This window comes from Heterodontus francisci, unplaced genomic scaffold (assembly GCF_036365525.1).
Source record: "Heterodontus francisci isolate sHetFra1 unplaced genomic scaffold, sHetFra1.hap1 HAP1_SCAFFOLD_234, whole genome shotgun sequence".
Lineage (NCBI taxonomy): Eukaryota > Metazoa > Chordata > Chondrichthyes > Heterodontiformes > Heterodontidae > Heterodontus > Heterodontus francisci.
In genome coordinates, this window is record NW_027140371.1 from 2,914,394 (window position 1) to 2,930,815 (window position 16,422).

Here is a 16,422-nt window from a genome sequence, read left to right on the forward strand (position 1 = left end):
TCGGAGTTTCTTGCTGAAGTTGGTGAATTTGTCAGTGTTTCTCGCTTGCTGAAGTTGTTGTTGAATTTTTTGGTGTCTTTTCTTGCTGAGGTTTTTGTTGAATTTGTCGGTTTTTCTCTTGGAGTTGTTGTAGAATTTGTCGGTGTGTCTCCTGCTGAAGATTTTGTGGAATTTGTCAGTGTTTCTCTTGAAGTTGTTGTTGAATTTGTTGGAGTTTTTACTCTTGCTGAAGTTGTTGTTGGATTTGTCAGTGTGTTTCTCGCTGAAGTTGTTGTTGAATTTGTTGGTGTATTTATCTCCTGCAGAAGTTGCTGTTGAATTTGTTGGTGCTTTTCTCTTGAAGTTGTTGTTAAATTTGTTGGTATTTTATCCTGCAGAGGTTGTTGTTGAATTTTGTGATTTTTCTTCGACTGCAGAGGTTGTTGTTGAATTTGTCGGTGTTTTTGTCTTGCTGAAAATGTTGAATTTTCGGTGTTTTTCTCTTGCTGAAGTTGTTGAATTTGTTGGTGTATTTCTCTTGAAGTTGGTGTTGAATTTGTCGGTGATTTTCTCTTGCTGAAGTTGTTGTTGAATTTGTCAGTGATTTTCTCTTGCTGAAGTTGTTGTTGAATTTTTTGGAGTTTTTCTATCCTGCAGAGGATGTTGTTGAATTTGTTGGTGTTTTTCGACTGCTGAAGTTGTTGTTGAACTTGTTGGTGTTTTTCCCTTACTGATGTTGTTGTTGAACTTGTTGGTGCTTCACCCTTGCAGATGTTGTTGAATTTGTTGGTGCTTTTCTCTTGACGTTGTTGTTGAATTTGTTGCTATTTGTTACCCTGCAGAGTTTGTTGTTGAATTTGTTGGTGTTTTTCTCTTGCTGTAGTCGTTGTTGAATTTGTCGGTGTTTGTCTCTTGCTGAAGTTTTTGTTGGATTTGTCGGTGTTTTTCTCGCTGAAGTTGTTGTTGAGTTTGTTGGTGTATTTCTCTCCTGCAGAAGTTGCTGTTGAATTTGTTGGTGCTTTTCTCTTGAAGTTGTTGTTAAATTTGTTGGTATTTTATCCTGCAGAGGTTGTTGTTGAATTTTGTGATTTTTTTTTCGACTGCAGAGGTTGTTGTTGAATTTGTTGGTGTATTTCTCTTGAAGTTGGTGTTGCATTTGTCGGTGTTTTTCTCTTGCTGAAGTTGTTGTTGAATTTGTCAGTGTTTTTATCTTGCTGAAGTTGTTGTTGAATTTGTTGGTGTCTTTTCTTGCTGAGGTTTTTGTTGAATTTGTCAGTGTTTCTCTTGAGGTTGTTGTTGAATTTGTCAGTGTTTTCCTCTTGCTGAAGTTGTTGTTGAATTTGTTGGTGTTTTTCTCTTGAAGTTGTTGTTGAATTTGTCAGTGTTTTTCATTTGAAGTTGTTGTTGAATTTGTTGGTGTTTTTCTCTTGCTGAAGTTGTTGTTGAATTTGTCGGTGTTTTTCTCTTGAAGTTGTTGTTAAATTTGTTGGTGTTTTTCTCTTGCTGAAGTTGTTGCTGAATTTGTCGATGTTTATCTCTGGCTGAAGTTGTTGAATTCGTCGGAGTTTCTTGCTGAAGTTGGTGAATTTGTCAGTGTTTCTCGCTTGCTGAAGTTGTTGTTGAATTTTTTGGTGTCTTTTCTTGCTGAGGTTTTTGTTGAATTTGTCGGTTTTTCTCTTGGAGTTGTTGTTGAATTTGTTGGTGTGTCTCCTGCTGAAGATTTTGTGGAATTTGTCAGTGTTTCTCTTGAAGTTGTTGTTGAATTTGTTGGAGTTTTTACTCTTGCTGAAGTTGTTGTTGGATTTGTCAGTGTGTTTCTCGCTGAAGTTGTTGTTGAATTTGTTGGTGTATTTATCTCCTGCAGAAGTTGCTGTTGAATTTGTTGGTGCTTTTCTCTTGAAGTTGTTGTTAAATTTGTTGGTATTTTATCCTGCAGAGGTTGTTGTTGAATTTTGTGATTTTTCTTCGACTGCAGAGGTTGTTGTTGAATTTGTCGGTGTATTTGTCTTGCTGAAAATGTTGAATTTTCGGTGTTTTTCTCTTGCTGAAGTTGTTGAATTTGTTGGTGTATTTCTCTTGAAGTTGGTGTTGAATTTGTCGGTGATTTTCTCTTGCTGAAGTTGTTGTTGAATTTGTCAGTGATTTTCTCTTGCTGAAGTTGTTGTTGAATTTTTTGGAGTTTTTCTATCCTGCAGAGGATGTTGTTGAATTTGTTGGTGTTTTTCGACTGCTGAAGTTGTTGTTGAACTTGTTGGTGTTTTTCCCTTACTGATGTTGTTGTTGAACTTGTTGGTGCTTCACCCTTGCAGATGTTGTTGAATTTGTTGGTGCTTTTCTCTTGACGTTGTTGTTGAATTTGTTGCTATTTGTTACCCTGCAGAGTTTGTTGTTGAATTTGTTGGTGTTTTTCTCTTGCTGTAGTCGTTGTTGAATTTGTCGGTGTTTGTCTCTTGCTGAAGTTTTTGTTGGATTTGTCGGTGTTTTTCTCGCTGAAGTTGTTGTTGAGTTTGTTGGTGTATTTCTCTCCTGCAGAAGTTGCTGTTGAATTTGTTGGTGCTTTTCTCTTGAAGTTGTTGTTAAATTTGTTGGTATTTTATCCTGCAGAGGTTGTTGTTGAATTTTGTGATTTTTTCTTCGACTGCAGAGGTTGTTGTTGAATTTGTCGGTGTTTTTGTCTTGCTGAAAATGTTGAATTTTCGGTGTTTTTCTCTTGCTAAAGTTCTTGAATTTGTTGGTGTATTTCTCTTGAAGTTGGTGTTGCATTTGTCAGTGTTTTTATCTTGCTGAAGTTGTTGTTGAATTTGTTGGTGTCTTTTCTTGCTGAGGTTTTTGTTGAATTTGTCAGTGTTTCTCTTGAAGTTGTTGTTGAATTTGTCAGTGTTTTCCTCTTGCTGAAGTTGTTGTTGAATTTGTTGGTGTTTTTCTCTTGAAGTTGTTGTTGAATTTGTCAGTGTTTTTCATTTGAAGTTGTTGTTGAATTTGTTGGTGTTTTTCTCTTGCTGAAGTTGTTGTTGAATTTGTCGGTGTTTTTCTCTGGCTGAAGTTGTTGAATTCATCGGTTTTTCTTGCTGAAGATGGTGAATTTGTCAGTGTTTCTCTCTTGCTGAAGTTGTTCTTGAATTTATTGGTGTCTTTTCTTGCTGAGGTTTTTGTTGAATTTGTCAGTTTTTCTCTTGAAGTTGTTGTTGAATTTGTTGGTGTGTCTCCTGCTGAAGATTTTGTGGAATTTGCCAGTGTTTCTTTTGAAGTTGTTGCTGAATTTGTTGGTGTTTTTACTCTTGCTGAAGTTGTTCTTGAACTTATTGGTGTTTTTCTCTTGCTGAAGTTGTTGTTGCATTTGTTGGTGTATTTTTCTCCTGCTGAAGTTGTTGTTGAATTTTTTGGTGTTTTTCTATCCTTCAGAGGATGTTGTTGAACTAGTTGGTGTTTTTCTACTGCTGAAGTTGTTGTTGAACTTGTTGGTGTTTTTCCCTTACTGATGTTGTTGTTGAACTTGTTGGTGCTTCACCCTTGCAGATGTTGTTGAATTTGTCAGTGTTTTTCTCTTGCTGAAGTTGCTGTTGAATTTGTTGGTATTTGTTACCCTGCAGAGTTCGTTGTTGAATTTGTTGGTGTTTTTGCCTTGCTGAAGTTCTTGCTGAACTTGTTGGTGTTTTGCTGAAGTTGTTGTTGAATTTGTTGGAGTTTTGACTCTTGCTGAAGTTGTTGTTGGATTTGTCAGTGTTTTTCTCGCTGAAGTTGTTGTTGAATTTGTTGGTGCTTTTCTGTTGATGTTGTTGTTAAATTTGTTGGTATTTTATCCTGCAGAGGTTGTTGTTGAATTTTGTGATTTTTCTTCAACTGCAGAGGTTGTTGTTGAGTTTGTCGGTGTTTTTGTCTTGCTGAAAATGTTGAATTTTCGGTGTTTTTCTCTTGCTGAAGTTGTTGAATTTGTTGGTGTATTTCTCTTGAAGTTGATGTTGAATTTGTCGGTGATTTTCTCTTGCTGAAGTTGTTGTTGAATTTGTCAGTGTTTTTCTCTTGCTGAAGTTGTAGTTGGATTTGTTGGAGTTTTTACTCATGCTGTTTTTGTTGTTGGATTTGTTGGTGTTTTTCTACTGCTGAAGTTGTTTTTGAATTTGTTGGTGTTTTGCCCTTGTAGATGTTGTTGAATTTGTCAGTGTTTTTCTCTTGCTGAATTTGCTGTTGAATTTGTTGGTGCTATTCTCTTGAAGTTGTTGTTGAATTTGTTGGTGTTTGTTACCCTGCAGAGTTTGTTGTTGAATTTTCTGGTGTTTTTTTCTACTGCAAAGGTTGTTGTTGCATTTTTTGGTGTTTTTCCCTGGCCGATGTTATTGAATTTGTTGGTGCTTTTCTATCCCCAAGGTTGTTGTTGAATTTGTTGGTATTTTTCTCTTGAAGTTGCTGTTAAATTTGTTGGTATTTTATCCTGCAGAGGTTGTTGTTGAATTTTGTGATTTTTCTTCGACTGCAGAGGTTGTTGTTGAATTTGTCGGTGTTTTTCCCTTGCTGAAGTTGTTGTTGAATTTGTCCGTGTTTTTCTCTTGCTGAAGTTGTTGTTGAATTTGTCAGTGTTTTTCATTTGAAGTTGTTGTTGAATTTGTCAGAGTTTTTCTCTTGCTGAAGTTGTTGTTGAATTTGTTGGTGTTTTTCTCTGGCTGAGGTTGATGAATTTGTCCGTGTTTCTTGCTGAAGTTGGTGAATTTGTCAGTGTTTCTCTCTTGAATTTGTTGGTGTCTTTTCTTGCTGAGGTTTTTGTTGAATTTGTTGGTTTTTCTCTTGAAATTGTTGTTGAATTTGTTGGTGTGTCTCCTGATGAAGATTTTGTGGAATTTGTCAGTGTTTCTCTTGAAGTTGTTGTTGAATTTGTTGGTGTATTTTTCTCCTGCAGAGGTTGTTGTTGAATTTGTTGGTGTTTTTCTCCTGCTGAAGTTATTGTTGAATTTGTCAGTATTTTTCTCTTGAAGCTGTTGTTGAATTTGTTGGTGTTTTTCTCTTGACGTTGGTGTTGAATTTGTCGGTGTTTTTCTCTTGCTGAAGTTGGTGTTGAATTTGTCCGTGTTTTTCTCTTGCTGAAGTTGTTGTTGAATTTGTCAGTGTTTTTCATTTGAAGTTGTTCTTGAATTTGTTGGTGTTTTTCTCTTGCTGAAGTTGTTGTTGAATTTGTTGGTGTTTTTCTCTGGCTGAGGTTGTTGAATTTGTCCGTGTTTCTTGCTGAAGTTGGTGAATTTGTCAGTGTTTCTCTCTTGAAGTTGTTGTTGAATTTTTTGGTGTGTCTCCTGATGAAGATTTTGTGGAATTTGTCAGTGTTTCTCTTGAAGTTGTTGTTGAATTTGTTGGTGTATTTTTCTCCTGCAGAGGTTGTTGTTGAATTTGTTGGTGTTTTTCTCCTGCTGAAGTTATTGTTGAATTTGTCAGTATTTTTCTCTTGAAGCTGTTGTTGAATTTGTTGGTGTTTTTCTCACTGAAGTTGTTGAGTTTGTAGGTGTTCGTCTTGCTGAAGTTGTTCTTGAATTTGTTGGGGTTTTCCCCTTGAAGTTGTTGTTGAATTTGTCGGCATTTTTCTCTTGAAGTTGTTGTTGAATTTGTTGGTGTTTATCTCTTGTTGAATTTGTTGGTGTTTTTTACAGGCTGAATTTGTTGTTGAATTGTCAGTGTTTCTTGCTGAAGTTATTGAATTTGTTGGTGATTATCTCTTGCTGAAGTTGTTGTTGAATTTGTTGGTGTTTTTTCTTGCTGAGGTTATTGTTGAATTTGTTGGTGTTTTTTCTTGCTGAGATTTTTGTTGAATTTGTTGGTGTTTTTCTCTTGAAGTTGTTTTGGTATTTGTCAGTGTTTCTCCTGCAGAAGTTGCTGTTGAATTTGTTGGTGCTTTTCTCTTGAAGTTGTTGTTGAATTTGTTGGTGTTTTTTCCTCACTGAAGTTGTTGTTGAACTTGTTGGTTTTTTTCTCTTGCTGAAGTTATTGTTGAATTTGTCAGTATTTTTCTCTTGAAGCTGTTGTTGAATTTGTTGGTGTTTTTCTCACTGAAGTTGTTGAGTTTGCAGGTGTTCCTCTTGCTTAAGTTGTTCTTGAATTTGTTGGGGTTTTGCTGAAGTTGTTGTTGAATTTGTCGGTGTTTTTCTCTTGAAGTTGTTGTTGAATTTGTTGGTGTTTGTCTCTTGTTGAATTTGTTGGTGTTTTTCTCAGGCTGAAGTTGTTGTTGAACTTGTTGGTTTTTTTCTCTTGCTGCAGTTGTTGTTGAATTTGTTGGTGTTTTTCTCGCTGAAGTTGTTGAGGTTGTTGGTGTTCTTCTTGCTGAAGTTGTTGTTGAATTTGTCAGTGTTTTTCCCTTGAAGTTGTTGTTGAATTTTTTGGTGTTTCTTGCTCCTGAGATTGTTGTTGAATTTGTTGGTGTTTTTCTCTGGCTGAAGTTGTTGAATTTGGCTGTGTTTTTCTCTTGCTGAAGTTGGTGTTGAATCTGTCAGTGTTTTTCTCTTGCTGAAGTAGTTGTTGAGTTTGTTGGTGTTTTTCTCTTGCTGAAGTTGTTGTTGAATTTGTCGGTGTTTTTCCCTTGACGTTGTTGTTGAATTTTTTGGTGTTTCTTACTCCTGAGATTGTTGTTGAATTTGTTGGTGTTTTTCTCTTGCTGTAGTCGTTGTTGAATTTGTCGGTGTTTGTCTCTTGCTGAAGTTGTTGTTGAATTTGTTGGTGTTTTTCTCTGGCTGAAGTTGTTGAATTTGGCAGTGTTTTTCTCTTGCTGAAGTTGTTGAATTTGTTGGTGTTTCTCCCGCTAAAGTTGTTGTTGAATTTGTCGGTGTTTCTTGCTGAAGTTGTTGAATTTGTCAGTGTTTCTCTCTTGCTGAAGTTGTTGTTGAATTTATTGGTGTTTTTTCTTGCTGAGGTTTTTGTTGAATTTATCGGTGTTTTTCTCTTGAAGTTGTTGTTGAATTTGTTGGTGTTTCTCTTGCTGAAGTTGTTGTGGAATTTGTTGGTGTATTTTTCTCCTGCAGAAGTTGCTGTTGAATTTGTTGATGCTTTTCTCTTGAAGTTGTTGAATTTTTTGTTGTTTTTTTCTCCTGCAAAGGTTGTTGTTGAATTTGTTGGTGTTTTTCTCCTGCTGAAGTTGTTGCTGAATTTGTTGGTGTTTTTCTTTTGCTGACGTTGTTGAATTCGGCAGTGTTTTTCTCTTGCTGTAATTGTTGTTGAATTTGTCGGTGTTTCTTGCTGAAGTTGTTGAATTTGGCACTGTTTTTCTCTTGCTGAAGTTGTTGTTGAATTTGTTGGTGTGTCTCCTGCTGAAGTTGTTGTTAAATTTGTTGGTGTTTTTATCTTGCTGAGGTTGTTGTTGAATTTGTTGTAAATGCCTGCTCGGGTCTGCAATCCCTTCCATTTTTTCCCGCGCCCGACCCAACCACCAGAAGATTCAGTTAATCTGGCTTCCGTTTTTCACTTTGTTGCTGATCTGCACTAGCTTATAATAACTGTAACAAAACCACCTTTCTTGTCCAAATATTAAATGAACATTGGAGCCACTTACCTGTGATGGAGCCTGCCTGACCCGGCCCAACACAAGCCCGAATGCCGGACCCGGAACTGCAACCCGACCCGACCCGACCCAAACCTAACACAATTCGTCGGGTCCCATCGGGTTCGGGTCGGGTAACTGGCCTTTATTTGTAGGTGTTTATTTCTCCTGCTGAGGTTGTTGTTGTATTTGTTTGGTAAACACCATCAAATTCAACAACAACTTCAGCAGGAGAGAAGCAGCAACAAATCCAACAACAACCTCAGCAGGAGAAAACCCACCAACATATTCAACAACAACCTCAGGAGATAAACCACCAACAAATTCAACAACAACTTTAGCAGGAGAAAACCACCAACAAATTCAACAACAACTTTAACAGGAGCATGGCTCCAACAAATTCAACAACTTCAACAGGAGAAAAACACTAACAATTTCAACAACTTCAGCAACAGATTGACAAGGACCAGACCAGAACTGAGAGGGTTTATAACGATGGGGAAAAATTAAACAGACTGGGGCTCTTTTCTCCAGAATAGAGGAAGCTGAGGGTTGACCTGACAGAGGGCTTGAAGATTACCAAAGGGGGTTTCGATCAGATAGACGTAGATATGTTTCCACTCGCGGGTGTGACCAGAACTAGGGGGACTAGTCAATATAAGACAGTCGCTGATAAATCCGATCGGGAATTCTGGAGAAACATCTTTACGTGGAGAGTGGGGTGAATGTGGAACTCACCAGCACGGGGAGTGGGATGAAGCGAATCGTAGAGATGTATTTAATGGGGGAGGGGGAGGGAAGCTGGATAAAGACATGAGGGAGAGAGGAACAGGAGAACAGGAGGAGATGTGGATGGGGTGAGATGAAGAGAGGGGTGGGAGGAGGCTCGTGTGGAGCACAAACACCAGCATGAATGCATCGGGCCGAATGGCCTGTTCCTGCACTGTAAATTCTCTGCAGTTCGAGCGAGGGGCAGGAACACCAATACTGTGGGAATAATCAGTGGAGTTGGGGGACTGACTCCTGGGTGAGGGAGGGAACCGGGATCAATGAACAGGTTACAGAAATAGGGAGGGTTGAGGTACTGGCTGTTTTCGTGGTCTTTCGATGCAGGGAATCGATGACTCGGTACCAATAACTATTTATTATTCTTTGCAACTAACAGGACTTCGTTACCCCTCCCCCATTACCCCATTTCCCCCTCCCCCATTCCTGTAATGTGCTGACCAGAACTGTACACAGTTATTTACTCTAACTGTGGCCTCATTAGTGTTTCAAACCGCTCGAGAAAAGCCTCCCTGCTCTTCTATTCTATACATCGGACAATAAAGGTAAGTGTCCTGCAAGCCGCCTCACCCACCTTATCCATCTGTCCTGCCAGCCTCAGGAATCCGTGGACTCTCACTCCATGGTCACTCTGTTCACGGACCGAGAGATAATGTTGGAGAGAGAGAGATTGTTAGGTTACATTGAATGAGCAAATGTAAAAATGTAATCATTGGACATTTCTGTATACATAGACATACGAGAGAGAGGCATGGAGTGTGAAACATCAGGGCAGAGGGAGAAATATAGATGGAGAGAGCATGACAGAGAGAAAGGGAGTGATAGGCGTGGGTAGAGAGATCATCTCCAGCAATCTCTCCCTGGTAATCTCTCTCCATCTCTATCTATCTCTTCCCCTCTGTTCTACTCTCTCCATCCCTTTTTCCCCTTGTCTATCTCTCCCCTTCCCTCTCAATCTCGAACTCCCTGTGTACACTCTCGAGAGCAGAGTTGTCCAACCTTTTCGAGTGGTGGGGGGACGAGCCTCATTACAATTTTTGTCTTACATGGGGAGCAGGTGAGACAATTTCGGAAAGATAAAGGTATTAACATTGTATCTTGCTATGAATCAAAGCAACAACTAATGGGGATTTTTGTGAAGAAGCTTTAAATGAGAAGATTAATTTGTTGACGTACTTTCTCGTCACTATGTGGACACTGATTTAGTGAGATGCCTGGCAATTTGTTGCTTGCACAAGACGTCAATGTTTGTGTGCACGCTTTTTGCAGTGATGCAGAGTATTCCAGATAGATGCCCACCTGTCAGGAGTGATTAGATTAGATTAGATTAGAGATACAGCACTGAAACAGGCCCTTCGGCCCACCGAGTCTGTGCCGAACATCAACCACCCATTTATACTAATCCTGCACTAATCCCATATTCCTACCAAACATCCCCACCTGTCTCTATATTTCCCTATCACCTACCTATACTAGTGACAATTTATAATGGCCAATTTACCTATCAACCTGCAAGTCTTTTGGCTTGTGGGAGGAAACCGGAGCACCCGGAGAAAACCCACGCAGACACAGGGAGAACTTGCAAACTCCACACAGGCACTACCCGGAATCGAACCCGGGTCCCTGGAGCTGTGAGGCTGCGGTGCTAACCACTGCGCCACTGTGCCGCCCATGTGATGTTGATCACTCTCTACCCCTCTCTCTGTGTTCCCCCCTCCCTATGTTGTTCTCCTCCCCTCTGTGTCGTCCTCACTGTCTGTGTACCCCCTTTCTCTTTCAGTCCCCCCTCTCTGCTGTGCAATCTCTCTTCCCCATTTTCTTCTCGCACTTTTCTCCCCCTTCTCTCTCTCTCCTCTCTCTGTTCCCCCGTCTACCCCTCTCTTTCTCCCCTCCCCTCTCTCATTCTGTTCCACCCTCTTTCTCTCTCCCCCCCTCACCTCTCTCTCCCCACCCACCCACCCTCCGCTGTTTCTCTCTCTGCCCCTTTCTCTCTCTCTCCCCATCCCCCCACCCATCAGGCAAACCCCCCACCTGCCAAGACTGAGGCCACATGAACATTAAACCTATACAGCTCCATCATAACCTCCCTGCTCTTAGATTCTATGCCTCAGCTAATAAAGGCAAGAATCCCATCTGCCTTCCTAACCACCTTATCTACCTGTGCTGTTGCCTTCAGTGATCTATGGACAAGTACACCAAGGTCCCTCTGACCCTCTGTACATCCAACGGTCCAACCATCCATTGTATATTCCCTTGCCAGTCCTCCCAAAATGCATCACCTCACACTTCTCAGGATTAAATTCCATTTGCCACTGCTCCGCCCATCTTACCAGCCCATCTATATCGTCCTGTAATCTAAGGCTTTCCTCCTCACTATTTACGACACCACCAATTTTCGTGTCATCTGCAAACTTACTGATCATACCTCCTAGGTTCACATCTAAATCGTTAATGTACACTACAAACAGCAAGGGGCCCAGCACCGATCCCTGTGGTACACCACTGGTCACAGGCTTCCACTCGCAAAAACAACCCTCGACCATCACCCTCTGCCTCCTGCCACTAAGCCAATTTTGGATCTAATTTGCCAAATTGCCCTGGATCCCATGGGCTCTTACCTTCTTAACCAATCTCCCATATGGGACCTTATCAAAAGCCTTACTGAAGTCCATGTAGACTACATCAACTGCTTTAACCTCATCTACACAACTAGTCACCTCCTCGAAAAATTCAATCAAGTTAGTTAGACACGATCTCCCCCTGACAAAGCCATGCTGACTATCCCTGATTAATCCCTGCCTCTCCAAGTGGAGATTAATCCTGTCTAAGAACTTTTCCAATGATCTCCCTACCACTGATGTTAGACTCACCGGCCTGTAATTACCTGGTTTATCCCTGCTACCCTTCTTGAATAATGGTACCACATTCACTGTCCTCTAGTCCTCTGGTACCTCTCCTGTGGCCAGAGAAGATTTGAAAATTTGTGTCAGAGCCCCTGCAATTTCCTCCCTTGCCTCACATAACAGCCTGGGATACATCTCATCTGGGCCTGGGGATTTATCCACTTTTAAGCCCGCTAAGACCACTAATACCTCCTCCCTTTCAATGCTAATATGTTCAAGTATATCACAATCCCCCTCCTTGAACCCTACACCTACATCGTCCTTCTCCATAGTGAATACAGTCACATGACTGGCTGTCTACGGAGATTTGAATTTCCAACAAAGGATTCAAACTAACAAAAGCTCCTGGTTTGATAAGACCTCTCTCCTGTCTGTCCTCATCTCACTCTCACCTGCATCGGAAACCACTGAAAACACGTAAACTCAAAGAGAGAAAAAGTCTCCTACGTGAACAAGGTTTAAGAAGAATAGTGGGCCCCAATGAAACGCAAGACCATATCTTCAATCAAGGACTACAGAGAGCTCGAGAAACAGTAACAAGATATTGCCTCAAACTGTTCTATTTATCTTTTCTTCTCTTTTCTGTCCCTATTTGCATGTGTGTATTGCATGTGCATGCTAGCGTGGGGCGCTTCATATATCCGTAGGCGTTAACCGTATTAGAGTTTATGTTTAAGGTTGAGCAAATTGCATCTTTCTTCTTTAAAGCAAAGGCTTTGCTTTGCCTTATAATTGGAAAGCTGTGAACAAGGATTCACAAAGGGGGAGCTCAAACCACAGTGTGTTAAAAATAGAACCCTGTTACAGTAAGACCAGGTAAAGATAGTAACAGAGCCCAAGACACATTTCTCACCTGGTTGTAACACCCCTGCTCTCTTCCCCCTGCTTTCTCTGCACCCCCCCCATCTCTCTCTCTCTCTCTGCCCCCCCTCTCTCTCCTGCCCTCCCTTATCTCTCTTTCTTCCTTCTGTTCACCCCTCTCTCTCAACCTATCCCTCTCTCTTACCCCCTCTTTCTTCCCCCCACTCTCTCCCCTCCACTTTCTTACCCACTCCCCGTGCTCTGTCCTCCTCCCCTCTGTCTGCCCCCCTGCCCCCTCTCTCCCCACACCCCCCAGCTCCCTCTCTCCCCTCCCCCTCCCTTATCTCTCTTTCTTCCTTCTGTCCGCCCCTCTATCTCCCTCTCTCTCAACCTATCTCTCTCTCTTACCCCTTCTCTCTAACCCCCCACACTCTCTCACCCACTCCGCGAACTCTCTCCTCCTCCTCCCCTCTGTCTCTCCCCCTCTGTCTGTCCCCCTGCCCGCTCTCTCTGACAGTTACAGAGAGCGGGAATGCTCAGCACAGAAGCCTAAGATTACAACTGGAACCATAGTTGGGGTTTCTGCTTGGTCAGTTACGTGTGAATTAGCAGCAGGAGGAGGCCATTTTCCGGCGGGCTTTTCAAAGAATCCGCCGGAAAACCCCGAAATTGTATGAAGTTCAGAAGCCACTAATCCCGATGTCAGCAGCTGTCAGCTGTGAAACTGACAGCGTGATTTTTTGTATGTCGGTCCAGGAGAAGCAGCCAGTGGGAAATTTCTCATCTCTGATATACATCTGCGGACCGGAACCTGGTGGAGAGTGTACATAGAGAGACCTCCCGCTCACTGAAATAACCTTTCTGCAGTTTTGTTTCCAGATAAGATGATTAAAAAGAAGTGACTATCACAGCAAAAGAATATTGTCCGTTATCCCTCAAGGGGGCTGGAATAGAAAGCGATGGATGTTGTGTTACTGTTGTATGAAGCCCTGATTAGACCCCGTCTGGAGTAACTGTGTTCAGTTCTGTGCACCAAACCTCAGGAAGGATATCTCAGCTTCGGAGGAGGGTTCAATTTGGTTCACAATGAGAGAGTTCCCTCCCGGGAATAAAAACCCCAGATTTCCATGATCAGATAGGAAAACAATTTCGGCAAAATCAATAAACGTCTTGAGACAGTCAATCTCAGGATTCATCAATGTCTTGAGCAGACAGAACACGCAATAAAACGTTAAACGCGCACTTTACAATCGGATTTGCAAGCACACCGGATTTTTGGGGAGTCGGACCTGTTAAAGCCCCTCGGCGATCCCTTTCCAAGCAGCGACTCTCCTTGTCTGAATGTCTGTCAATGGAAGCTGCACAGCCAAGCTCACTCCTTGCTGATGTTTTTCCATTGTTACACTCCAGAGCTGTCACCAATGGGACTTTTCATGACACTTCAACTGATTGACCCTGAGCGAAGGTGCAAACATTCCCTCTTCCCTGCCTCAGGAGTACAATTCCGTGTAAGGAGAGGCAGAGAGATTGAGGGAGGAAATTGCCGAGCTCAACACCAAGGCAGCTTTGAAGTCTGGCCACCAATGGAGGAGTGATTAAAATTGGGGGGGGGTGGGGGATACACAAGAGGGCGGAATTGGACGCATGCAGAAGATCGCAGAGTCTTGTAGGGGCTGGAAGAGGCGACAGAGATAGGGAGGGTGGGGCGAGGACACGGAGGGATTTGAGAACAAGTCTGAGGATGTTAATAATGGGAAATTGGAGGAGCAGGGAGTCTGTGAATGGCAGCACGTCCAGGGGTGATGGGTAAACAAGGCTGGGCGTGAGTTAAGATACCAGCAGCAAACGTTTGCATGAGTATGACATCAGGAAGTGTGAAAGATGTGAGGTCGGCCAGGAGAGCATTGGAATCGTCCAGTCCGGAGGTAACAAAGGCAGGGATGAGGGTTTCAGCAGCCGATGAGCTGAGGCAGGGGCGGAGTCGAGTGATGTTACGGAGGTGGAAAGGGACAGTCTTGGCGATGGAGCGGATATGTGGTCGGAAACTCATCTCGGGGCTCAAACACAACAGCAAAGGCTGCAAAGTGTCTGGATCAGTTGTAAACAGGTACCGGAGATGGTGTCGGTGGTCTGAGAATGGTGTTTGTGTCGGGGACCACAGACGATGGCTTCAGTCTTCCCAGTATTTAGTGGGAGGAAATATCTGCTGATCCAGTACTGGATGTTGGACACACAGTGTGACAGAGCAGAGACAGAGGTTCTCCTTCGACAAGGACTAACTGTTGTCAGTGCCCCTGTTCTCAGTGCTGACAGCTCCCTGAAGCTTAGGGACCTGTACTCAATGGTAGATCTTTAATGAAACTCCCTCATTCAACATGAGATCGCTTCATCCTGGAAGGGACCAGAGCTGTCGGGTCAGTCTGGGCTCAGCTGACCAATGGTCACTATATAAAGAATGGGATTTCACTTCTCTATTTAACAAAGCGATTGCTTAAAGCTCCCACACCCCAGCGCTGGAAAGACACACCAATAGCAGTATAACATTAGCAGACTTCTAGTCGGAGATTAACCCTTTGCTGACAGTTTGCGTGGGTTAAACAAGGTGAAGGGAAGATGGTGCGGTTGTCGAGCGAGGCTGTCAAACACACAGAGACTGAATCACGCGTGTCGGGGACTCGCTGACCGACCGATCTCCTTCACACTTCCACAGGCTCACTAGCCGAGCACTCAACATCTTCCGGATCCAATTCGATCTTTGTGTTTGGGCACTGGTCCTGGAACATCTGGTTCATCTACATCACAGACAGGAGAAAGGAGAGTGTTACTGCAAGAGGGAGGAATGAATAGAGAGAGAGAGAGAGAGAGAGAGACAGAGACAAAGAGAGAGAGAGGCAGAGAGAGAGAGAGAAATAATGAGAGAGAAATAGTGAGAGAAAGAGTGAGAGAAAGACAGAGAGAGAGAGGGGGAGAAAGAGAGAGACAGAGACAGATAGAGAGGGACAGAGAGAGAGAGACAGACAGAGACAGACAGAGAGAGAGACTGAGAGAGACAGAAAGAGACAGAGAGGGAGGGAGACAGAGAGGGAGGGAGACAGAGAGAGAGAGAGACAGGGCGAGATAGAGACAGACAGAGAGACATAGAGAGGGACAGAGAGCGAGAGAGGAGAGAGGGAGAGAGAGACAAAGTGAGAAAGTCAGAGAGAGACAGAAACAGAGAGAGAGGGAGACAGTGAGAAAGACAGTGAGGGGGGAGACAGAGAGTGAAACAAAGAGAGAGTGAAACAAAGAGAGAGAGAGACAGAGAGAGAGAGAGAGAGAGTGGGAGAGAGAGCAAGAGTGCATCAGAGTGAAGGAGAGACAGAGAGGCAGACAGAGAGATAAAGAGAGGGACAGAGAGTGAGAGAGACAGAGAGTGAGAAGGTCAGAGAGAGACAGACAGTGAGAAAGACAGAGAGAGGGGAGACAGAGAGAGAAACAGAGAGAGAGAGAGACAGACAGTGAGTAACAGAGAGAGATAGACAGAGAGAGAGATAGAGTGAGAAAGGCAGACAGAGAGAGAAAGAGAATGAAAGAGGAAGACAGAGAGAGAGAAAGGGAGAGAGAGGCAGAGACAGAGAGAGACAGAGGGAGAGTGGTGGAGAGAGAGAGACACAGAGGCAGAGAAAGAGAGAGACAGTGGGAGAGAGAGCAAGAGGGCATCAGAGTGAGGGAGAGACAAAGAGGCAGACAGAGAGACAAAGAAAGAGAGAGACAGAATGGGTGAGAGAGGCAGAGAAGGAAATAGAGTTAGAGTGATGGACTGAGAGAGATAGAGAATGGGGAGAGTGAGAAAGATCAGACAGTGGTAACTGTACCATCAGGAGCCCATTCAACCCCTCTGGAGCCTGTTACACAGTAACAGGAGGAGGCCCATTCAGCCCCTCTCACCCCTGTTACACAGGAACAGGAGGAGGCCCATTCAGCCCCTCTCGAGCAGTTCTATCTCTCTGCTCCATGAATGGGTTGATCTGGTTAACAGGAAGTTAAGCAGAGGGGGAATTAGAGCTGTTTAAATCTCTGAGCTGGAACTCCCATTCAGTGAATACAGACAGTGAGAGGGAGGATCTGTTGTCTCCCGTGTTTCTCCTCAGTACAGTGCAGTCTCTCACCCTCTCCACAACGATTCTCTTTGCAGTTTCATCATCCAGATCAGTCATTGAAGTGATCTTCACATTAATCCTCTTGTATTGAGTCTCTAAACACAACAGTCACAACATCAACAGGTTAAATACACCAAGAGTTCAGCACAGGGCACGGGACGTGTTTCAAACTATCTCTCCTCTCTAATTCAAACTCTCTTCCCTCCACTTTATCATCCACTCATTTGTTCATCTGTCTCTGTTATTCTCTCTCTATCTCAACCTGTCTTGTCTCTAATCTCCCCTCCCTGTGTTATCATCCTCTATC

The 16,422-nt window shown here is 42.8% G+C and overlaps 1 long non-coding RNA gene across 1 annotated transcript in view; it reads right to left on the bottom strand.

Annotated features, from left to right (window-relative positions):
- Positions 1-14,633, bottom strand: part of LOC137359384 (uncharacterized) — a 35,870-nt gene extending 21,237 nt beyond the window's left edge. Inside the window, exons 1-2 of the long non-coding RNA XR_010971539.1 lie at positions 13,266-14,633; positions 8,847-8,903 (exon numbers count right to left, since the gene is read on the bottom strand). This is a non-coding gene — a long non-coding RNA (uncharacterized lncRNA). The remainder of the gene's footprint in view (positions 1-8,846; positions 8,904-13,265) is intronic.
- Positions 14,634-16,422: the final 1,789 nt, after the last annotated feature.